The sequence below is a fragment of the Hemitrygon akajei genome, chromosome 2, assembly GCF_048418815.1.
Source record: "Hemitrygon akajei chromosome 2, sHemAka1.3, whole genome shotgun sequence".
Lineage (NCBI taxonomy): Eukaryota > Metazoa > Chordata > Chondrichthyes > Myliobatiformes > Dasyatidae > Hemitrygon > Hemitrygon akajei.
In genome coordinates, this window is record NC_133125.1 from 179,735,239 (window position 1) to 179,741,075 (window position 5,837).

Consider the following 5,837-nt stretch of genomic DNA (forward strand, 5'->3'; position numbering starts at 1 on the left):
TTGACAGATCTTTTCGGGTGATCCTGACGATTTTGTCTGCTGCTTGTGTACTTCACACTCATCAGATCCTGAGAGAGGACGAGCTGATTGGCAGCTGTATCCGGGTCCAGTGTCAGCCGCTCTGGCACTGAAACAAAACAGTTACAGTAAGAAAACCAGGTGGAACTGCCAGGATCTGAGCTGACAGTGATGAGCATCGTCTCCTCCCTCAGCCCAGGAAGTGTGGAGCCCCTGGAGGAGATTTTAATCCCCACTGCTCCCTCCGTCCGTTTTAACACCGTACAACGTCACAGCGATTTATTTGTTACAGGCAGTTCAATCCCCTTCCTCTGCCCAGCTGACTGGATTCTATGATGTTTTATGTGGCTGCAGTTCTCTTTTTAAAAGCTAAATGGGACAAGCCATGACAGATCCATTCCTAGTGACGCAGCAGCCCGTGAGGAACTTAGAATTTTATTTGGGGCAAATTCAACTCCAGATGTCAGAGGGTATCTTTACTTGGAGCTATGGATTACAGTGTCAGAATATGGGGCAAGGCCTTTGGAATTGAGAGGAGGAGAATTTCTTTTTTCCCTTAGAGAGTGGTGAAACTCAGGAATTTTCTTTTGCAGAAGGTAATGGAGGTTGTCACTGAAGTTATGACGGTTGTAGGTAGATCCATCCCTAGCTGTGAAATGGCCCAAGGGTATTGTGAGAGATGAGGGACATTGGAGCAGGCCTGATGAGCCAAGTGGCTAATGTCAGCTCCTATGTCTTATGGTCTATTAGGAGAGAGCAGGAACAAGACACTGAGTCTGAGGATCACCCATGGTTGTGTATGTGGATCACTGATGATGGTCACATGCTCCTAACTTCGTTGATAAGTGTAAATCATTGTGCTGAATTGGGCTTCAAATGTCCTGAAGCCTTCCACTGGGCTGCTTAACAAGGGACAACCAGTGGATTGTTTGAGGAAACATCGCTTGGGAGATGCAATGGGTTCTGCTGCCTCTTTGGAGGCAAAGGTTTGAGCAATATATTTTGCTAAAGGTAGGGTATCCCTAGGTTGAGTGTTCCAGTCCATGGAGAAAGGGAAGCAGCCTCAACACAGCATGACCACCTGGGGGCAGGAGGTGGTGGGGGGGGGGGTGGGGGGGAGGTTCAGGAATCATTTCAGGACATTGTTTATATCAGCTCATGGGTACTGCAAGCAGAAATGTTGCACACACTGAACACATGCCTGATAAGGAATGGGGACTGATAAATGTAGAGAGTTGCATCTGGAGTTTCTGGAATTCCAGGGCAGAAGGTGGGGCAGTGGGTGAAGGGGAATCACAGAGAAAGAGAAAGGTACCTGGTGAAACCACGGCTCTCATTTCCTTCCACACTTTGAGATACCTCAACTTTCCTTCAGCCACATCCTCAGGAAGATCGACAGACACCACTCCAGGACGGGAAACCGGCAACTCACACCTACAGAGTCAGGGACAGGAATCAGTGACACTCGTTACCAAAGACTCTGTCTGCACTTCTCACTGCCGCAGTAAAGCAGGCAACATCATCAAAAACCCCTCCCACCCTGGACATTCTCTCTTCTCCCCACCCCTCCCTTCAGATAGAAGGTAGAAAATCATCAAAGCTCACCTCCAGGCTCAGGGAGAGTTTCTATCCTGCTGTTATAAGACTATTGAACAGTCCCTTGTATGATATAATGGACTGAAGACCTCTCCATCCATCTGCCACGTCATGGCCTTACACCTTATGGTCTGCCTGCACTGCACTCTCTCTGTAACTGTGACACTTTATTCTCCACTCTGTTGCTGTTCTCCATTGTAATACAATACTGTGCAAAAGTGTTCGGCACATTTATATAGCGAGGGTGCCTGAGACTTCTGCACAGTTTTGTACTAATTTTATGTATTGCATTGTACTGCTGGCACAAAAGTAAAAACAAATTTCATAACTTTTGCACAGTTTGCCTCCCTGGTGCCAGGGTTCGGGATGATTCTGATCGCGTCCAAGATATCCTGAAGTGGGAGGGTGAGGAGCCAGAAGTCGTGGTACATATAGGTACCAATGACATAGGTAGGAAAGGGGAAGAGGTCCTGAAACGAGAGTATAGGGAGTTAGGAAGGCAGTTAAGAAGAAGGACCGCAAAGGTAGTAATCTCGGGATTACTGCCTGTGCCACGTGACAGTGAGAGTAGGAATGGAATGAGGTGGAGGATAAATGCGTGGCTGAGGGATTGGAGCAGGGGGCAAGGATTCAAGTTTCTGGATCATTGGGACCTCTTTTGGGGCAGGTGTGACCTGTACAAAAAGGACAGGTTACACTTGAATCCTAGGGGGACCAATATCCTGGCGGCGAGATTTGCTAAGGCTACTGAGGAGACTTTAAACTAGAATGGTTGAGGGGGTGGAAATCAATTTGAAGAGACTAGGGGAGAGGAGGTTATTTCATAAATAGAGAAAGCTAGTTGACAGTGTGTGAGGGAGGATAGGCAGGTGATAGAGAAGGGGAGCGCTCAGACCAAAGATGTAAGGGAGAAGGAAGAAAAAGATAATAAAGTTGATTGCATTGTTAGGGATAAACAGAGAGGAAGAGGTGAAGAATTTCTTAAATGCATCTATTTTAATGCTAGGAGCATTGTAAGGAAGGTGGACAAGCTTAGAGCATGGATTAATACCTGGAAATATGATGTTATAGCTATTAGTGAAACATGGTTGCAGGAGGGGTGTGATTGGCAACTAAATATTCCTGGATTTTGTTGCTTCACGTGTGATAGAAAGGAGGGGCAAGAGGAGGAGGTATTGCATTGTTTGTCCGAGAAAATATTACAGCAGTGCTTTGGAGGGATAGATTAGAGGGCTCATCTAGGGAGACTATTTGGGTGGAATTGAGGAGTGGGAAAGGTGTAGCAACACTTATAGGGGTGTATTATAGACCACCTAATGGGGAGTGAGAATTAGAGGAGCAAATTTGTAAGGAGATAGCATACATTTGTAGTAAGCAGAAGGTTGTGATTGTGGGAGATTTTAATTTTCCACACATAGACTGGGAAGCCCATTCTGTAAAAGAGCTGGATGGTTTGGAGTTTGTAAAATGTGTGCAGGATAGTTTTTTACAGCAATACATAGAGGTACCGACTAGAGAAGGGGCAGTGTTGGATCTCCTGTTAGGGAATGAGATAGGTATGTGTTGACGGAGGTATGTGTTGGGGAGCACTTCGGGTCCAGTGATCACAATACCATTAGTTTCAATATAATTATGGAGAAGGATAGGACTGGACCCAGGGTTGAGATTTTTTATTGGAGAAAGGCTAACTTTGAGCAGATGCGAAAGGATTTAGAAATAGTGGATTGGGACAATTTGTTTAATGGGAAGGATGTAATAGAGAAATGGAGGTCATTTTAAGGTGAAATTTTGAGGGTACAGAATCTTTATGTTTCTGTCAGATTGTAAGGAAAGGTTAAAGGTTTGAGAGCGCCATGGTTTTCAAGGGATATTGGAAACTTGGTTCAGAAAAAGAGGAAGATCTACAATAAATATAGGCAGCATGGAGTAAATGAGGTGCTCGAGAAATATAAAGAATGTAAAAAGAATCTTAAGAAAGAAATTAGAAAAGCTAAAAGAAGATACGAGGTTGCTTTGGCAAGTAGGGTGAAAATAAATCCGAAGGGTTTCTACAGTTATATTAATAGCAAAAGGATAGTAAGGGATAAAATTGGTCCCTTACAGAATCAGAGTGGACAGCTATGTGTGGAGCCGAAAGAGATGGGGAAGATTTTGAACAATTTCTTTTCTTTGGTATTCACTAAGGAGAAGGATATTGAATTGTGTAAGGTAAAGGAAACAAGTAGGGAGGTTATGGAAACTATGACGATTAAAGAGGAGGAAGTACTGGCTCTTTTAAGGAATATAAAAGGGAATAAATCTCCAGATCCTGACAGGATATTCCCTAGGATCTTGAGGGAAGTTAGTGTAGAAATAGCAGGGGCTCTGACAGAAATATTTCAAATGTCATTAGAAACAGGGATGGTGCCGGAGGATTGGCGTATTGCTCATGTTGTTCCATTGTTTAAAAAGGGTTCTAAGAGTAAACCTAGTAATTATAGGCCTGTCAGTTTGATGTCAGTGGTGGGTAAATTAATGGAAAGTATTCTTAGAGATGGTATATATAATTATCTGGATAGACAGGGTCTGATTAGGAGTAGTCAGCATGGATTTGTGCGTGGAAGGTCATGATTGACAAATCTTATTGAATTTTTTGAAGAGGTTACGAGGAAAGTTGATGAGGGTAAAGCAGTGGATGTTGTCTATGTGGACTTCAGTAAGGCCTTTGACAAGATTCCGCGTGGAAGGTTAGTTAGGAAGGTTCAATTGTTAGGTATTAATATTGAAGTAGTAAAATGGATTCAACAGTGGCTAGATGGGAGATGCCAGAAAGTAGTGGTGGATAACTGTTTGTCAGGTTGAAGGCCGGTGACTAGTGGTGTGCCTCAGGGATCTGTATTGGGTCCAATGTTGTTTGTCATATACATTAATGATCTGGATGATGGGGTGGTAAATTGGATTAGTAAGTATGCAGATAATAAGGTAGGTGGTGTTGTGGATAATGAAGTAGGTTTTCAAAGCTTGCAGAGAGATTTAGGCCAGTTAGAAGAGTGGGCTGAACGATGGCAGATGGAGTTTAATGCTGATAAGTGTGAGGTGCTACATTTTGGTAGGAATATTTTAAATAGGACATACATGGTAAATGGTAGGGCATTGAAGAATGCAGTAGAACAGTGATCTAGGAATAATGGTGCATAGTTCCCTGAAGGTGGAATCTCATGTGGATAGGGTGGTGAAGAAAGCTTTTGGTATGCTGGCCTTTATAAATCAGAGCATTGAGTATAAGAGTTGGGATGTAATGTTGAAATTGTACAAGGCATTGGTAAGGCCGAATTTGGAGTATTGTGTACAGTTCTGGTCACCGAATTATAGGAAAGATATCAACAAAATAGAGAGAGTACAGAGAAGATTTACTAGAATGTTACCTGGGTTTCAGCACCTAAGTTACAGAGAAAGGTTGAACAAGTAAGGTCTTTGTTCTTTGGAGCATAGAAGGTTGAGGGGGGACTTGATAGAGGTATTTAAAATTATGAGGGGGATAGATAGAGTTGACGTGGATAGGCTTTTTCCAAAAGAGGGCATGAGTTGAGAGTTAAGGGGCAAAAGTTTAGGGATAACACGAGGAGGAACTTCTTCACTCAGAGAGTGGTAGCTGTGTGGAATGAGCTTCCAGTAGAAGTGGTAGAGGCAGGTTCGATTTTGTCATTTAAAAAAAAATTGGACAGGTATATGGACAGGAAAGGAATGGAGGGTTATGGGCTGAGTGTGGGCCAGTGGGACTAGGTGAGAGTAAGCGTTCAGCTCGGACTAGGAGGGCCAAGATGGCCTGTTTCCGTGCTGTAATTGTTATATGGTTACATGACTTTTATAATTGTTGTATGTTGCTGTTTTCTGTTTCATGTCACATCCTGATCAGCACACCTCAGCAAATTCCTAATACATGGAATTGTACCTGGTGAATAAATCTGTTCCCTGATCAAAAGGGTCGTAGCTGATCCGCTCAACTCAGCAGTTCCACCTGATCAGGGCAACCTTTTGCTTCCATCTTAAAATTGTTTCAGACTCCACTTCCAGGACTTCTGAGAAAGAGAGTCCACCAGACCATTGACCTTCTGTGGGAGAAGCACTTTTGCGCAGTTCTGTATCGTGACTTCGGCTGCTCACTCTTCCCCCGTTTGAATGTTGTGGACCCGACCTGCGACATCCCTACACCTGTGGGGCAACATACCATCCGGGTCTCTTTC

At 43.8% G+C, this 5,837-nt stretch overlaps 1 long non-coding RNA gene across 1 annotated transcript in view; it reads right to left on the minus strand.

Moving 5' to 3' along the window:
* LOC140718884 (uncharacterized) overlaps positions 1 to 5,837 on the minus strand; it is a 9,913-nt gene continuing 4,076 nt past the window's right edge. Inside the window, exons 2-3 of the long non-coding RNA XR_012096827.1 lie at positions 1,334 to 1,452; positions 1 to 127 (exon numbers count right to left, since the gene is read on the minus strand). This is a non-coding gene — a long non-coding RNA (uncharacterized lncRNA). The remainder of the gene's footprint in view (positions 128 to 1,333; positions 1,453 to 5,837) is intronic.